This window comes from Physeter macrocephalus, chromosome 16 (genome assembly GCF_002837175.3).
Source record: "Physeter macrocephalus isolate SW-GA chromosome 16, ASM283717v5, whole genome shotgun sequence".
NCBI lineage: Eukaryota > Metazoa > Chordata > Mammalia > Artiodactyla > Physeteridae > Physeter > Physeter macrocephalus.
This window is the reverse complement of record NC_041229.1, coordinates 69,237,862-69,257,687: the sequence shown is the minus strand read 5'-3', so window position 1 is coordinate 69,257,687 and position 19,826 is coordinate 69,237,862.

Genomic DNA, 19,826 nt, shown 5'->3' with positions numbered 1-19,826 from the left:
AGTTTTAGGTATACAACATAGCAATTTGACATTTATGTAGGAGGGATTACTAATTGAGTACCATGATAAGTCTAGTAACCATCTGTCACCATACAAAGTTATTACAGTATTATTGACTATATTCCCTATGTTGTACATTATATCCCTGTGACTTATTTATTTTATAACTGGAAGGTCTACCTCTTAATCCCCTTCACCTGTTTGCCCAACCCTCCCCATCCCTTCCCTTCTGGCAACCACCCATTTGTTTTCTGTATCTATGAGTATTTCTGTTTTGTTTTGTTTGTTCATTTGTTTTTTAGATTCTATGTGTAAGTGAAATCATACAGTATTTGGCTTTCTCCATCTGACTTATTTCACTTAGCATAATGCCCTCTAGGTACATCCATGTTTTCACAAATGGCATGATTCCATTCTTTTTACGGCTGAGTTATATTCTATTGTCTGTATATACCACATCTTTATTCATTCATCTATTGATGGCCACTTGCTTCTTTCCGTATCTTGGCTGTGGTAAATAATGAACATAGGGGTGCATATATCTTTTCAAATTAGTGTTTTTGTTTACTTCAGATAAATATCCATAAGTGGAACTGCTGGATTGTATGGTGGTTCTATTTTTAATTTTTTGAGGAACCACCATACTGTTTTCCTTAGTGACTGCATCAGTTTACATACCTTCCACAGTACACAAGGGTTTGCTTTTCTCCACATCCTTGTTCTTTGTTGTCTTTTTAATGATAGCCATTCTGACAATTGTGAGGTGATAAATCATTGTGGTTTTGATTTGCATTTCCCTGTTTATTAGTGATGTTGAACAGCTTTTCATGTGTCTATTGTCCATCTCTATGTCTTCCGTGGAAAAATGTTTGTTCAGGTCCTCTGCCCATTTATTAATCAGATTTTTTTTAATACTGAGCTGAGTTTTTTATGTATTTTAGATATTAACCCATCATCAGATATATATCATTTGCAACTATCTTCTCTCATTCAGTAGTTTGCCTTTTTGTTTTGTTGATGGTTTCCTTTGCTGTGCAAAGGTTTTTAGTTTAATGTAGTACCATGTGTTTATTTTTGCTTCTGTTTCCCTTGCCTGAGGAAATGGATCCAAAAAAACATCACTAAGAGTGATGTCATGGAGCTTACTGCCTATGATCTCTTTTAGGAGTCTTATGGTTTCAGATCTTACATTTAAGTCTTTAATACATTTTATTTTGTATATGGTGTAAGAAAATAGTCCAGTTTCATTCTTTTGCATGTGGCTGTCCAGTTGTTCCAACACCATTTATTGAAGAGATTGTCTTTTCCCCACTGTATATTGGCTCCTTTGTTGTAAATTAATTGATCACACAAGCATGGGATTATTTCTGGGCTGTCTATTCTGTTCCATTGATTTATATGTATGTTTTTGTGCCATACCATACAGTTTTGATTACTATACCTTTGTAGTATAGTTTGAAATCAGGGCATGTGATACCTCCATCTTTGTTTTTCTTTCTTAAGATTGCTTTGGCCAAAATGGGTTCTAAATGCCATTTTTCTTCATATCACAAACACTTATTGAGCACCTACTGTACTTTATTCTATGTTAAATGTTACAGGGGAGAGCAAAATGGATGCAGTTCCTGTGTGAATGGAACTTTCAGCTAAGGCATTAGATAGTAATCAGATATTCACACTAATAAATTCATAAACTAAAACTGAAATGGTGAACTAAGGAAAGGTATGTACACTCTTTGAAATCAAATAAGAAAGAAATACAACCTAGACTCAGGGCGGTTGTCTGGAAAGGCTTCTCTAAGGAAGCAACACTTAACTGAGATCTAAGAAGTGGGTAAGAATTAACTGCGAACAGAGAAGATACAGGAACTTTGGAACAAGGAAATAGCATGTGGAAACGCCCTGTGGTAGAAAGAACATGCAGATTCTGACAAACTGAAAGAATGCCAGTGTAACTGGAGTTCAGAATGGGAGAGAGAGCATGGTGAGAAATGAGACTGGAACAATAGTCAGGTGCCACTTCATACATAGCTTTGTGGACTATATTAAAGGTTTTGTATAGGACTTGGCCACTGTTGGATACATTTAAGTAGGCAAGAAACTACTTTTACAATTTTCCTAGATCTACGCATGAGCCAAGCTCTCCAGGAAGTTCCTAGAGTTTCCCTCTTTATGAAAACAATTAATCTCATCATTGGCCTGGCAAGCCTGAGTAGGAAAGATGAGGCCCAGTTTTATAGTACTTGGCTCAGGGCCCTACAAGAGACAAAGGCAAGACATTTGTTAGCTCTGTCAACCACTTATGTGCAGCAACTGTTACAGGAATTTTCACACGCTTTTCCAAAACTGGATCCAATCCCAAAACTGGGTTAAGTTATCATGGTTTGGATGGATATTAGTTATCTATTGCTGTGTAGCAAATTATCTCAAAACTTAGCTCTGAAGAACAATATATCACACAGTTTCTGAGAGCAGGCTATCTGGGAGAGACTCAGCTGGGTGGTTCTGGCTTAGGGTCTCTCTTGAGGTTGCTGTCTAGCTCTCAGCTATGCCTACAGTCATATCCAGGCTCAAAGGGAGCTAGAGAATCCACTTCTAAACTCACTCATTTGATTGTTGACAGGCCTCCATTCTTCATGGCTGTTGGTCAGAGACCTACATTCCTTGACACACAGACTCCTCCATAGCCTGCTTGAACAGCCTCATTTCATGGCATCTGGTTTCCCACAGAAGAAGTGATTCAGGAGGGAGAGAAATGTGAGCAGGTAAGTGAAATAGTGCCCCCAAAGGAAGCAGGACTTGTATCTAGACTATATTAAGATCTTTTACAACTACATAGTAAGAAGATATGGTGTCCAATTAAAAAATGGGAAAAATAGTGGAACAGGAACTTCATGAAAGAATATAAACAAATGGCCAAGATACACAATTATCACTATTAATTAGGGAGATAAAAATCAAAATCTATAATGAGGCACTGTTACAGTATCATAAGAATGGCTAAAATTATAAAGGCTGAAAATAGCAATCATTGTCAAGGTTGTGTCGAGCAAGTTAAATGAACTGAAGTTTATGCTGGGAGTGTAAAATGACAAAGCCATTTGTAAACTGGCATAGTCAGGTTAGTTGTACAGACATTTACCATACAAGTTCTAGCTATTTATCCAAGAGAAATGATTTCAGCTCTTCATAGAAACACTTGTACGTGAGTGTTCATAAGTGTGTCATGCATAATAACTAAAGCTAGAAACAATACATGTGTCTGTCCAACAGTACATCTTTGGTATACATTGGCATGCTACCTAATTCTTTCTCTCCAATCCTTTGGAATTAATACCTGATTAATCCCCCAAGTAGTTATATACTGATATATGCAACAATAAAAAACAATCTCCCAAACATGATGCTGAGGGAAAGAAGCTGGATAAAAGAGAGTACATATTATTTATCTATTGAAAAATGAATCCACAGTGATAGAAATCACATCAGTGATTGTGTGAGACAGTGATTTGGATGATATTGATTTCAAAGTGGCATAAAGAACATGCTGGGATGATGGAAATAGCCTATACATTTTTGTGGTATTGTTATGTGGTTTATATGGCATATTCTTGGTAAAATTCATTGAAATAATGTAGTTTAAAGTATATAATTTTATTTTTATACCTTATTAAATTTGTTTATAAAGGTAAGAAAAAGTTAAAACTGTGTAAACTGAAAAGTTTTAGAATGCAAGGGGTAGTTCACAGAAAAAACAATAGTATTTGGAAACTTTATTGCCCTCTCTTAGTCTTTGCAAGATCAACCACAAGGCAAAGATAATATATATGAATAATATCATGAATCATGTTAATTTCATATCCATAGATTTGGATAGAGATATAAATATTTTTACCTCAGGGAAATACTTCTTCTATTATTTAACAAATATTTTTTGGAAAGAATCACATAATAAGTCTCATAGAAAAATCTCAGTAATTTTCCCAAGTAAAAAAACTATGGAGATCACTTTATGTAACCTCAATGCAAAAAACCTGGAATTGGATAACTGACATATAATTTTTAAAGCTATTTTAAAGATAGAAATGCTCTTCCTAACTTTTGAGACAAAGTGGAAATCAAGACAAAAATTATAGACTATTTAAAAAATGAGATCTTTACATCACATGTCACATGGTTAAGATGAACTTAGAGATCAAAATCAGAGTCTTATATAGTTTCATAATTTATTTATTAACTCAACAAATATTTATTGAAGGGCTACTGTGTTCTAGAAATTTTTCTATGCTTCAGAGACGTAGATTAAAAAACATGTAACTTCATTCATAGAGTTACATGCTAGTGGAAGTACATAGACCAAAAAACCACTATAAATATATAATAGTTAAGATAGTGATAAGTTCTTTGGAAAAAATAAAGCTGAGTAAGGTGGATAGAGAGTGATCAGAGAAGGGATGCCTTTTTGCATATAGTGGTAAGGAAAGCCGTCTCTGAGAAGGTGATGTTTCAGCAGAGTTCTGAAGGAAGGGAAGGAATCAGTCATGCAGACATTGAGGGAATAGCATGCTAGGCAGAGAAAATAGTAAGTGCAAAGACCCTGAGGAAGCTGGGAGTGGAGCAAGCAATGGATTTGTTGACAGGAAGGGAGATTAGAGAAATTATATGGGGTCAGATCATGTAGTACCTTCTAGGCTACCATTAGGACTTTGGCTTACTCTGAGGAGGTGGGGAGCCTGTGGAAGGATTTGAACAGAGGATAGACATGGTATGAGTTATATTTTTAAAAGATCACTCTAGAATTATCTGCATAGCAAATAGGGTAGAAACAGGGAGATCAATTGGGAGGTTCTTGTAATAGTTCAGGTAAAACATGATGGAGGCTTGGTCACTACCTGCTAGGCATTTTATTAAGTGCATTGCAGATATTCTATGATCATAAACATGATCAGGATCTAATCAGTTAGGTGGAGGGAAATAGTTAACTAATCTTAGTTAACTATTACTTAACTAACTAATAGTTAACTAATTAGTTAACAACTAACCAAGAAAAAGAAAAGGTAAGCAATTTAATTCAATAATTCAACACAGAAATCTAGAAAGAGACCAGCTAAACACAGTTTTTAACAATCACGTAGAATAAGGGAATTAAGTGGGCCAGGAAGATATTAATGAATTAGAAACCAGAAGGACAGTGGAAATGAAAAATAAATATTAAAGCCAGTGCTTTGAAAAGTTCAATAAAATAGAAATTGTTGTCAATTTGAATGAGGAAAAGGAAAAGGGAAAATACAGATATACTACATCCAGAATGAAAAAAAAAGATATAACCTCAAATATGAAGATTTTAAATTATAATGAAAAAGTACAATTTGCTAATGCATGCAAAAAATTTAAAATTAAACTGTTGTCAAAAATATATGTAAATCAAAAATAGGTAGAATAAAATAAAACAATAGTAATGTTGAATAACCAGGACAGAAATTGAAAACCTTGCTAGGAACTATGTCATAAAAAGAACTTGGTGAGAAAGTTTCACGGGTGAATTACATCAAGCTTAAGGCACAGAAAGTTTTCATGATCTAAAACATAGAAGAAGTTCAAAAGTTTGCCAACTCATTTAATAACATTGGCATAGCCCCAATTCTAAACAGAACAAAGGGAGTACAAAATCCTAAATAAATCACAAGCAAATTGAATTTAGAACTGTATTTTAGTACATATCCTCTGACAAAGCAGAGTTTATGAAGTAGCAGTATAGTGATTTAAGAGTGCAGACTCTGGAGTCAGATAGTCTAGGAAATGGTTTGCATCTTGAGATGAATCTGATAGCTGTATGGCTTTAATCAACTTATTTAATCTCTCCATACCTCAGTTCCCTTATGTATAAAATAGGCCTGGTTGTTGTAAAGATTAAAAGAGTTAATATCTGCAATGCACTTACTAAGCATGTAGTAACCACTCAAAAAATATTATCTGTTAACATTAGTTTTTATTTTTAGAAGTGTGTTAGTCATATTAATAAGTCAAAGAAAAAACCATAATTTTTTTAGATAACAAAAGATATTTGATAAAACTTAATATCAATTTAGGATTTTAAAATATCTTTGAATATCCAGTAAGAAGAGAGTTTATTCATATATATATATTCAATATATTCTTTTTATTTTTTAAATTTTTATTTATTTATTTTTATTTTTGGCTGCCTTGGGTCTTTGTTGCTGCGCGCCGGCTTTTCACTAGTTGCGGAGAGCGGGGGCTGCTCTTCGTTGCTGTCCCCGGGCTTCTCATTGCGTGGCTTCTCTTGCTGCAGAGCACAGGCTCTAGGCGCGCGGGCTTCAGTAGTTGTGGCACTCAGGCTCAGTAGTTGTGTCTCATGTGCTCTAGAGCGCAGGCTCAGTAGTTGTGGGGCGTGAGCTTAAGTTCCTCTGTGACATGTGGGATCTGCCTGGACCAGGGCTCGAACCCATGTCCCCTGCATTGGCAGGCGGATTCTAAACCACTGCGCCACCAGGGAAGTCCTCAATATATTCTTGAGTATGGAAGAAGTACTACTTCATATAATAAGAACACAAATAAGAAATAAGATTTACTATTATTTATGGATGATAAAACTGTCTACCTGGAAAGCCCAAGCAAATCAAAATCCAATAGGATTTTTGAAAAATTGGTAATTATCCTAACTTCCCTTTGGAAAAATAAATGTGTGAGCATTGCCAAGGGCTTCAGTAGTTGTGGCACTCAGGCTCAGTAGTTGTGTCTCATGTGCTCTAGAGCGCAGGCTCAGTAGTTGTGGGGCGTGAGCTTAAGTTCCTCTGTGACATGTGGGATCTGCCTGGACCAGGGCTCGAACCCATGTCCCCTGCATTGGCAGGCGGATTCTAAACCACTGCGCCACCAGGGAAGTCCTCAATATATTCTTGAGTATGGAAGAAGTACTACTTCATATAATAAGAACACAAATAAGAAATAAGATTTACTATTATTTATGGATGATAAAACTGTCTACCTGGAAAGCCCAAGCAAATCAAAATCCAATAGGATTTTTGAAAAATTGGTAATTATCCTAACTTCCCTTTGGAAAAATAAATGTGTGAGCATTGCCAAGAGCATGTTGAAAAAGAGAAATATAAGGGCACCTTTGCCCTACTAGTTGTTAAACTGTCTTACTGGTGTATAAACATATCAATAGAGGAGGAAAAAAGGCCGGAAGATGATCAGCAAAGATAAGAATGGTGTTTCAAATCAATGTGGGACAACTTGGTTTTTTTAATAAATGGTATTGGAACAAGTAGACATAATCTGATCAGTAATAAAATATATCACCTCTTGTGGGTATAACCACTGTATTGTTTCTGAAATACATCATATTGTCAGGGGATGTTTGCAGAGTCAGTGTGGAACCTAACATTGGGAAAGTGATACCAGAAGCCATGGCTTATTGGGAAGGGTGCATTAATTCTCTAAAAACAGTTCTTGATTTATATGTATTTTTCATATAGTTCTATAAGTTGTTTTACCAGAGAGTTGAGCACAAATGCAAAAAAGACTTGACTCAATAGAGACTTCATTCAATAAATATTTATTGAGTACTGCCTTGTGCCAGGCATGCTGTTCTGTGTGTAGGGGATTCATCAGATTAACAAAATAGCTGTATTCCTATCCATGTGGAACTTACACTGTTCAGAGCATAGGGTGTGAACAATAAACCAAAAAATTAAACAAATATATATGATATAGTATATAATGAGGGATAAAGAGGAAAAGAAAAATAAAGCAAAGAAGAAGAGGATTGGGGTGTGTTGGCAGCCTGAGGTACAATTTCAGAAAGGATTTCCTGGGTAAGCCATATTTGAATAAAGATCTGGAGGTGGTGGGGCCGCTGAGTAAGAGCATTCTGCAGAGGTACAAGCAGGTGCAAACACTTGAGGATGTTGGTGTTGGTGGATACAGAATGAGGAGTTGAAAGAAGGCCAGTGGGAGGGAGAAGTAGAATGTGAGACCAGGCGGTAGTGGGACTGGTGATGAGAGAAAGGGAAGGGAAATTCAGGTCCTGTAAGCCGTTGCAATGATCCAGGTGTTTGTTTACTCCTTGAGATGGCTTGTCAGTGGAATATTTTATGCCTCCCGGAGATATGGTCAGATCTACATTTACGGCTGCGTGTAATCCTCACATTCACTTCCAGTCATTCTCTCACACACAAAAATTGAGTAATGCCTCCAAACGTGTGCCCACTCCCAAACCATAGGCACTCACAAAGGGACATGGGCACAGGGGCATTGACGTGTCATTCACCCTCAATCGTGCCAGAAGCGCGCATGCATGCGTGTGCGCGCACACGCACACATCAGGATGAAAATAAACTGCATTCATGAAACCTGCACTGACTCAAGAATAAGCCTGCACGGTAACAGCCAATTACCCAGCACCTCCACAATCCTACACCCTGTCCAACAGGTTTCTGGATCTCTCTGTCAGAGCTACTGCTTGAAGCCCTCCTGGAAGATCCGAGGTTCTGGCTTACTGTACACAGCAGGTAGAGTGCAAAAAAAGAAGCTTCTCACTGTCCCCAGAATCACCGTGTCTGAACGCACAGCACATGATCCACAGCAGCCTGAGAACTTCCAGCACGGCAAGCACTGCAGAGGCATCAGTGGCCAGTGGAAGAAAACAGAGCAGGTAGGTGTTTCTCCCACGCGGAACCGAAATTAGCCTTGGGTGTGCCATGAGTGACCCAGGACTCAGGGTCCAGAAGCCTCAATATTTCCTTCGACTTGCTTGTCTTGTGCCACATTTCTTACCTTTGTAGGAGTGTGGTCTCCGGGCTCAGGACACCTAATTTCCAAGATGTCCTTGTTCAGTTTTTCTCCTTCTTAATCCCAGGTGCGGCAGTGCTGCAAGGGAATAAAATCTCAGATCTGGGCAACTGGGTGCCTGAAACTCCCTCTCCTCAGGGCGGACTGACAGGCCAGCGGGGAACCCTGGGAATGAAAGAACTGGTTGGTAGTGCTCAGGTGCGCTTGGGCACAGAGCCGGGAAAGGCAAGATGTGCAAGGGAAGGGCTCAGGATGGCGGATTGCAGGCCCAGTGCATCCTGGAGTCTAGAAGGAGAAATTCGAGGGCTGAGAACCAGACCGGGGTTTGGGGGCTCAGCAGTTAGGGTCCTGAGCTCTGGCCTAGGCTTTCCCTGAAGAGTTTCAAGGCCAAGTTGGCGAACGCGGCAAAGCAGATACTATGTGGCATGTAAATTGGGCTCTGCCACTTTAGACTTGCACGTGAGTCTTTAAAACTCAGGTGGCAAATAACTTTTGCCTAAATGACTTCCAAGACCTGAGGTTTCTGACATATCAATCTTTTGAAATCATTTGTAAGTATGTATGTCCGTGGATTGCCTTTTCCTATTGAGAGAACCACAGCTTTCACCAGTGCAGTGGTGACTGCAGAATGTTTAAGAAAGGACAACTTTAGAAGCCAAATTTGTAACCATGTCACTTTGTGGGCTCAGAACTCTACCTCTGAGTGCCATGTGGGCCTTCAGCCTTCAAAGCCTACCTTGGTTCCTCACTTTGAAATCTTTGCAGGCTACAAACAAACGGCTGGTGGTGTGAGGCAGGAATCATCAGGGTCTGTACCCAGAGGGTGCTAACTTAGCCTCCAGCACTTTCCAACTTTACTTTAAAAGTCAGTCCCTCCAGATAGGGAGGGACCGAGATTAACTTATCCCTCAATTACTCTGAATTTCTAAGAAGTCCCTGGGACTGGGACAAGTTTAGAAAACAAAAAAACAAAAAAAACCTTTTCTTTGGCACTTAGCACCATGTGTTGCACGTCAGGTGGCACTTACCCAGTGTTTGTTGAATGAATGGAAATTAATTTCCTCTGGCAGATTTACCAGCCAACCTCACCACTATTATACGGCTCTAATCCCGACCTGTGGAGAACTCGGACCTAGTAAGGCAGAGCAACATTTGCTTGGATTCTGAAATTGTGAGTGCAAATAAACGCTTTCTAAAGTCTAGGGCCTCCTAGTGTGAGATGCAAAACCATTCTCCTCCAAGCCCATCCCTGATTTACCAAGTGAACTAAAAAAGTTTAGACCTTAGCATGTGCAGTTTGCTTCTATTGCATCCAGCCCTCATTGAAACTTCTTAGAACTGAAGCACTAAACAGAGCATGATCTAGTGAAAGTCACCAAGGAAAGTACTGATTTTAAAATAGTTATTTGATTATTTGGCACTTGGTTGGACAATCTTATTTCATAACTATTAAACCTGGGAATCAGCATGAGGTAAAAATAATCTAGTTTGGAAAAAAAGATTTTTTACAACATTCTGATAAACTCTAACAGCTGTGATATTTCCATTCTTTTAAATTAGATTCCTGTGCTTTTTTATTTAAAATTTTTTAGAAAAATGATTTCTCAGGCTATGCCAGAGACCCATATCTGGTTGAAAATTCTTTTTTCAAGTTTTTTCCAGTTTTATTGAGATATAATTAACATACGAGATTGTGTAAGCGTAAGGCATACAGCATAATGATTTGACACACATACATCTTGAAATGTTTATCACAGTAAATTTAGTGAACATCTATCATCTCATACAGATGGCTGAGAAATCTTCTGTGAATTTATATGTAGTTAAAAAGGTTATACCTAAATGTTTACTCCTTTAACTATATACATTTTGTATATGAAATAGACGCAACAACAACCATAAAACCACAATAGTGACAACCTCAGGAGCAGTAATAACACAAATTCATTCTCCTTAGCCTGGGGGAAGTTCAGAGCCGTCCAATTCACTGGAGAATTTCAAATGAAAATTCATTGGACTGGGTTCTTCATGTAAAGAACTTGGAAGTCACTACTTTGTCCTAACAACAAGTAAAAAGCTGAAGAGACTGGGAAAACAACTCTTCTGGAATCCTTAAGAAACGTGAATACAAAGCAAACCTTTGCCCCCAAGACTGAGGAGACAAGGCAGTGGGTGATGGCTTACTGAAGCAGAGATCTCAAGGGGAAACCTCAGTGGGAACAAGTGCCTAGAGCCAGTGCTGTGGTAGGAAAACCTGAACTGTAACTGAAGAACTGCTAGAGACACAGCGTGGACAACTCTGAGAGTGAAGAACTCCGGGGGCACCCAGTCATAAGGGGTCCCCTACAGTTGTGTGAATTTTAAGTCCTGGTGCTCAACTGGTTCTCACAGTACATAGGGGAGAATATACCCTGGTGGGATTTGCCTCTACAAGCTGCACTTGGTTCTCACAATAGGTAACAGAGAAAAATCCCCTTGTGCATCCAGAGAGGGAGGGGAAAGGAACCATTTGGAAATACACCAAATCACCATGTTCCTAAGAAGGCCTGCCCTCAGGAGACACCACTTAACCAGAGCCTAACCTGAAGGCATATTATCCTGGCCAACCGACCAGGGGAAGGGAAATCCCCAACTACAGGCAGCTCTAGCCTTGCAACTGCCATTAAGGGGCCTAGGACCAGGGACCAGTGGATTTTTAGCTTAGACAAAGAATCAGAAAGGCATTCATGGCAGCAGGAACAAAGAGGATACCACATCCGTGGGGGCTTCCTGGCTTCTCGTTCTTGAATATGAGAGGGCCTAGCTGACTTTCCTACAGAGCTGAGTTGACTTGCCCTTGGGGTGCTCCTCCCAACCACACAGGGACCTTCTTTGCGACAGGTACCAGGAGAGTTTCCTTCCCAAATCCAGAGGCCATTTCTAGGGTGACTTCAGCTGCCAGGGAAAATGCTGAGCGTGGTAAACCAGAGCCAGGCTGGTCACTCTGAGGGGTGGACAGGCTCAGCAGGTAGCACCAAGGAACTACTCTGGGTGGGTTCCTCTGAGATGACTAAAATCCTCCCTTGGTTCAGAGCCATCCAGAGTGGCTCTCCTCTCCCTGAGTAAGAACAGTGTTCCATGGAGAAGAGGGATAGAAATAGGAACCTTCCGACTGTATGAGAAGTTCCTTACACAGACAGCTCCTTTATGGGCTCTGTTGGCAAACCATACCGTGCACATGAGGGGACTTCCTCTGTAGCTGAAGTCTCCTGGGATTGGGAAGAGTATGACTTTGGGGTCTTTTACAACTGGATTTGAGTCCTGCCTTTGTGACTCATTTATGTCCTTAAGCAGATAATAATATCTCTGAGCCACAGTTCCTCAACATGTATAACATGTGTTAAACACCAGACACATTGCTTGGCACGAAGGAGGTACTTAAGAGTGGTGGCTATTATTTTATAGCGAAAGCTTATCTAACTATATCAGCTCAATGATAAGTGAAATCAATGCACACTCCTCTACCTTCTTAAGAGGAAGGCAGTCTGTAAGTGTTTAATTCTCAGAATAAAACCGATTACCAGAGCCACAACAGAATGAATTTGCCGTCCCCAAACCTCTCAGATACATACCTGTCCATGTTGCAGGCTCATTGCTCAGCAGGATTAATGACAATTTATATTAAATACCTGGCACATTGCCTGGCATGGAAAAGGCACTCAAGAGTGGTGGATATTATCATATAACAAAAGTTTACCCCTACCCCTCAAGTGCCAAATCATATCAGTTTGTATGGAAAACTAGTAAAATGCAGTGCATACTACTCTAGTTTCTTAGATTAAACTGAATACAATTTAAATCCTTTCTTGAAGGTCACTGACACTATCATAAAATTATTACTTAATATGCTGGCGTGAGACAGTGCTGCTCTCAGGGTTATGAGATGTGTAGGGCCAATAGCCCCAGACTAGATATAATCAAGGTGTCAGTTCTTTTTGATGTCTAACATCTATATAATTTTTGGTTATTCTCTTTCACTTCTTCCCAACAAGTTGTCAACTATCCCTTCTTGCTGATGTCATTGTGACTGTATTTAGCAACAGTCTACCCACTTGCATTTCCATTTGGTGTGCAGTAAAGCTAACAAGAAAACAAAAACCAAACTTAGTATACTGGTATAGGAACAAAGAATCTATAGATATTAAGTCAGACCCTGTAAAACTGGTCAAGCCATGTAAAAAGGGTCTCTGTGGTCATCTGCTCAGGTAATCTGTACTCAAGAGAGCAGAAATAAAGCTTGTCAGAATTATATGTAAACACAGAGCAAACAAATCCTGAGTAAGCATTTAGGGGTGCTTTTCATCCTGTATAGGTCTTTTCACTTTGTATAACTGTAACTCTATACCCATTACACTATAACTCTCCATTCCTGGCAACCACCATTCTACTTTCTGTCCTTATGACTTTGAGTACTTTAAGTACCTCATATAAGGAGAATCATTTGCCTTGTTTTATTGACTTCTTTTGCCTAACATGAGGTCCTCAAGGTTCATCCCTCTTGTAGCATATGTCAGAATTTCTTTCCTTTTTAAGGCTGAATAATATTCCACTGTATGTATATACATTTTGCTTATCCATTCATCAATTGATGGATACTTGTGTAGCTTCCATGTTTTAGCTATTGTGAATAATACTGCTATATACATGAGTGTACAAATATCTCTTTGAGACCTTGTTTTCAGTCCTTTCGGTATATACCCAGAAGTAGAAATGCTGGATCATATAGTAATTCTATTTTTAATTTTTCTGAGGAGCTGTCCTACTGTTTTCCACAGTAGCTGTACCTTTTTACCTAAAGGCTATACATGTACAGCAGCTGTACATTCATTTACATTTACATTGTGCACTAAAAGTGTACAAGAACTCCAATTTCTCCATTCTTACCAATATTTGTTATATTCTGGGTTTTTGAATAGTAGCCATCCTAATAGGTGTTAGGTGGTATCTCCTTGAACCTTTGATTAGCATTTCCCTAATGATTATAATGATCTTGTGCATCTTTTCATGTGCTTATTTGCCATTTCTGTATTTTCTTTTGAGAAATGTCTATTCAAGTCCTTTGGCCATTTATTGATGCTTGGTTTTTTGTGGTTTAGTTTTAGAAATTCTCCATATACTCTGGACATTATTTCCCTTAGCATATATATGATTTACAAATATTTTCTCCCATTCCATTGATTGCCATTTCACTCTATTGATAGATTCTATTGATGAAAAATTTTTCTAAATTTTCATGAAGTCAGAGTTGTCCATTTTTTCTTATATTATCTGTGCCTTTTTGTGTCATATCCAAGAAATAATTGCCAAATCCATTGTCGCAAAGCTTTCCGCTTATGTTTGCTTCTAAGAGATACATTGCTTTAGGTCTTACATTTAGGCCTTTGATCCATTTTGAGTTAATTTTTGTACAAGGTGTTAATTAAAGGTCTAACTTCATTGTTTTGCATGTGGACATCCAGTTTTCCTAGCACCGGTTGTTGGAAAGACTGTCCTTTCCCCATTAAATGGTCTTCACCTTCTCGTCAACAATCATTTGGTTATACATATACAAGGGTTTATTTCTGGGCTCTACTACTCTAAAACATTGCTCTGTATGAATGGCCTTATGCCAGTACCACACTGTTTTGATTGTTGTAGCTTTGTAGGAGGGTTTTTAAGTGATATGTTAAAGTTTTATTTTATTGAGATTTAATTGACATATAACATTAGTTTCTGGTATATAAGATAATGATTTTGATATTTGTATATATTGCAAAATGATAACTACAAGTCTAGTTAAAATTCACCACAATATATAGTTACAAATTTTTTTCTTGTGATGAGAACTATTAAGATCTGCTCTCTTAGGTCTTTCAAATATATAATATTTATTATATTATTAACTATAGTCACCATGATGTATATTACATCCCCATGACTTTTTAATTTCATATATGAAAGTTTGTACCATTGAACCCCTTTACCCACTTTGTGCATTCTCCAACCCCCACCTCTGGCAACCACCCATGTGTTCTCTGTATCGGTGAGCTATCTGAATTCTTTCACTTAATATAATGCCCTCAAGGGGTTCATCCATGTGGTCACAAATGGCAAGATTTCATTTCTTTTTATGGCTGAGTAATATTTCATTATATATAAATATAAATGTATATAATATATATATATAATGTGTGTGTGTATATATAAAACACATTACACATTTTCCTTATCCATTCATCTATCAGTAGAAACAGGTTTCTTCCATATCTTGCCTATTGTAAATAATGCTGCAATGAACAAAGGGTTGCACATATTTTTTCAAGTTAATGTTTTTGTTTTCTTTGGATAAATACCCAGAAGTGGAATTGCTGGATCATATGGTAGTGCTATTTTCAGTTTTTTGAGGAGCCTCCATACTGTTTTGCATAGTGGTTGCACCAATTTAAATTCCCACCAATGGTGCCAAAGGGTTCCCTTTTCTAACAGATGTGAGTGATATCTCATTGTGGTTCTCATTTGTATTTCCCTGGTTAGAGATATTGAGCACCTTTTCATGTATTTGTTGGTCATCTGTATGTCTCTTTGGAAAAATGTCTATTCAGTTCTTATACCCATTTTTTAATCAAATAGTTCTTTTTATTTATTTATTTTTTGCTATTAGGTTATATGTCTTTATGTATTTTAAAATATAAAATATATGATTTGAAAATATATTCTTCCATTCAGTAGGTTGCCTTTTCATTTTGTTTTTGGTTTCCTTTGCTATGCAGAAGCTTTTCAGTTTAATGTAGTCATATTTGTTTATTTTTGCTTTTGTTTCCCTTACCTGATGAGACATATCTAGAAAGATGTTGCTAAGACTGATGTCAAAGAGTTTACTGTGTATGTTTTCCTCTAGGAGATTTATGGTTTCAGGTGGGCATTCTCATCTTATTCCAGATATTAGAGGAAAAGCTTTCAGTTTTTTGTCATTGACTATGGTGTTGCTGTTGGTTTTTATATATATCATTTATTATATTTAAATAGTTTCCTTCTACCCCTAGTTTGTTGAGAGTTTTTGTCAAGAAAGTGTGTTGAATTTGGCCATATACATTTTCTGTATCAGTGGAGGGAATTATGTGTGTTTTTTTCCCTTCATTCTGTTATTGTGGTTTAACCAGTTGATCAGTTTTCATATTTTGAATCATCCTTGCATTACAGGAATTAATCCCATTTGGTCATGTTGTATAATCTTTTTAATATGCTGCTGAATTCAACTTACTAGTATTTTGTTGAGGGTTTCTACATCCATGTTCATAAGGGATATTGGTCTGTAGGGATTTTTTTTCCTTGCAGAATCTTTCTCTGGCTTTGGTATCAGGGTAATATTGGCTTCATAGAATAGGTTAGGATATGGTCCTTTCTCTTCAGCTTTTTGGAAAATTTTGAGAAATATTGGTACTAGTTTTCTTTAAATGTTTGGAAGTATTCACCAGTGAAGCTATCAGATCCAGGGGTTTTCTTTGTTGGAAAATGTTTGATTGCTGTTTCAATTTCCTTACTAATTATAGGAATATTTGGATTTTCTATTCCTTCATGATTTAGACTTGATAGGTTTTGTGTTTCTAGGAATTTGTCCATTTCTTCTGTGTTATCCAATTTGTCGGTGTACAATTTTTCATAACTCTCTTATTATCCTTTTTATTTCTAAAGAATTGGTAGTATTGTCCCTGCTATCGTTTCTTTTTTTTTTTTTAGAATCAATGATTTTACTGAGGGAGATAAGCTACTCAAATGTTAACAGGCCGTAGGCAAAGGGAAGAAACACATTAAAAGTCTCAGGTGTGCTGGTAGAGGAGAGAGAGTACTAACAGCTCTGTCCAACCAACATTCTGGATCCAGGGCTTCTGTACTTCTCTAAGGCTCTATTTCTCATGTGTCATTTTCCATTCAAAGGATTCTGGAGATCAAATGCAATGGGATTCCTTCAGCTACCAACCAAGAGTCTTTGGGTCTTCTCTCAGCCAAGGCATCCAGTGAAAATATGATCTATTTTTTAGAGTCCTCTGGAGGATTAAAAAGTCTCTTTCACATTGTGTTGCCATGCTCCTTGCTCTTGTCCCTCTTTTCCATGTACTTATTCTTCAAGCATTTTCTCATCTCCTGATCAAGATCATTGCAATGACCACAAAGTTTCAGAATGCTGTGCCTACTGGCGGCCACACCCAGAGAGCAGAAGCAGTATTCCCCAGCGAAGACTGCACCCAAAAGCCAGCAGCCTGGGCGCCAGAGCTGGGACAGCTCTGGGCGGCCCTGCTATCATTTCTGATTCAATAATTTGAGTCTTCTCTTTTTCACTTAGTCCATTTAGCTAAAAAATTGTCACTTTTGTTGATGACTTTGAAGAACTAGTTTTGGATTCATTGATATTCTCTGCTGTTTCTCTAACCTCCATTTTATTTATCTCTGTTCTAATCTTTATTCTTTCCTTCCTCCTGATAGCTTTGGGTTTAGTGTGTTCTTTTTCTATTTCTTAAGTTATTAAGTTAGGTTGATGATTTGAGATCTTTCTTGATTTTTAATGTAAGCATTTAAGGCTATAAATTTCCCCCTTAGCACTGCTTTCACAGCATCCTATAAGTTTTGGTATTTTGAATTTTCATTTTCATTCATCTGTAAGCATTTTCTAATTTCTTTTATGATATTTCTTTGATCCATTGCTTGTTGCAAAGTGTGGTTTCATTTACACAAGTTTGTGATTTATTTTTTTCTGTTACTGATTTCTAACTTTATCCTTTTGTGATTGGGGAAGATACCTTTTATAATATCTATCTTTTTAATCAATTGAGACTTAATTGGTGGCCTAACTTATGGTCTGCCCTGGAAAATGTTCATGTGCACTTGAGAAGAATGTGTATGCTATTGTTCTGGGTAGAGTGTTCTATAGATGTCTGTTAGATCTAGTTGGTTTATTGTGTTAAGTACTCTATTTCCTTATTTATCTTCTGTCTGGTTGTTCTATCAATTATTGGATGGGAATTTGAAGTCTTCAACTACTACTGTAGGACTGTCTATTTCTACCATCAGTTCTCTCAGCTTTACTTCATATATTACACTGATCTGTTATTACACGTGAAAATGTTTATAATTATTATATCTTCTTGCTGTATTGAGCCTTTTATTAATATAGGATGTCTTTCTTTTTCTCTTTAACTTTTTTTGATTTAAAGTCTATTTTGTCTGCTATTAGTATGGCCACCCGTGCTCTCTTTTGGTTACTATTTGCATGGAATATCTTTTTTTTATCCTTTTACTTTCAACATATTTGTGTCTTTGGATCTAAAGGGCATCTTTTGTAGATAGCCTGTAAGTTAACCATGTGTTTTTATCCATTCTGCTAATCTTTGTCTTCTGATTGGAGTATTTAATCCATTTATATTTAAAGTAATTACTGATAAAGAGAGACTTACTTCTGTCATTTTGCTATTTGCTTTCTAGATGCCTGTAGCTTCTCTGTCCCTCACATCCTGCATTACCTTCTTCTTTTGTGTTTACTTCATTTTTTAAAATATGTGCTTAAATACCTTTCTCATTTCCTTTTTTAAAATTTTTATTTATTTATTTTTATTTGTTTATTTTTGGCTGCATTGGGTCTTCTTTGCTGTGCATGGGCTTTCCCTAGTTGTGGTGAGTGGGGGCTACTCTTTGTTGCGGTGAGCGGGCTTCTCATTGCAGTAGCTTCTCTTGTCGCGGAGCATGGGCTCTAGGTACACGGGCTTCAGTAGTTGTGGCACACGGGCTTCAGTAGTTGTGGCTTGTCGGCTCTAGAGCGCAGGCTCAGTAGTTGTGGTACACAGGCTTAGTTGCTCTGTGGCATGTGGGATCTTCCCAGACCAGGGCTTGAACCCTTGTCCCCTGCATTGGCAGGAGGATTCTTAACCACTGCACCACGAGGGAAGCTCCCCTCATTTCCTTTTTGTAACTCTATAACTATTTTCTTTGTGGTTGCTATGGGGATACATTTAATATCCTATACTTACATACTCTAATTTGAATCTACACCAGCTAAACTTCAATAACAAATAAAAACTCAGCTCCTTTACTTCTCTATCCCTACCCCTTTCAGTTGTTGATGTCACAAAATTGCATTCTTTACATTTTGTGCCCCAAAACATGACCTAATAATAATTTTAAATGCATTAATATTAAATTATGTAGAAAGCAAAGTGTGGAGGTACAAACCAAAGTTAAATAATACTAGCCTTTATAGGTTTTTAATGTATTACTATCTCAAAATATATAGGAAGCTAAAAGTGCAGTCACAAACCATTGTTACAATAATACTTTTATAATTGCTTTATTGAAATCTTATTTCTCCACACACTTTCTAGTTACTGTCTAGTGTCCTTTCATTTCACCTTGCTGGACACCCTTTAGCCTTTCTTGTAAGGCAGGACTGGTGGTAACAAACTCCCTCAGTTTTGTTTATCCCTCATTTTTAAACAAAAGTTTTGCTAGATATAGGATTTCTGGTTGACAGTGTTTATCTTCTAGCACTTTCTATGTATTGGCCCACTGCCTTCTGGCCCACAGTTTCTAATGAGAAATCTTCTGACTGTTATTGAAGAGTCCCTGTATGCAATGATTTGCTTCTCTCTTGTTACTTTCTAGATTCTCTCCTGGCTTTTGGCATTTTAAAGTCTGATTATAATGTGTCTTGGTATAGGTCTCTTTGAGTTCATCTTACTTGGAATTTGTTGAGTTTCTTGGCTGTTTATATTTATGTCTTCCATCAAATGTGATGGCTTTCAGCTTTATTTTTTCAAATATTCTTTCTGCTCTTTTCTCCCTTTCTTCTTCTGGGACATCCACAGTATGTATGTTGGTCCCTTTAGTGGTTTCCAGCATGTTTTTTAGACTATGTTTAGTCTCCTTTACTCTTTTTTCTTTCTGCTCCTTAGTCTCAATAATTTCCATTTTCAGATCTTCAAGTTTGCTGACTCTTCTTCTGATTG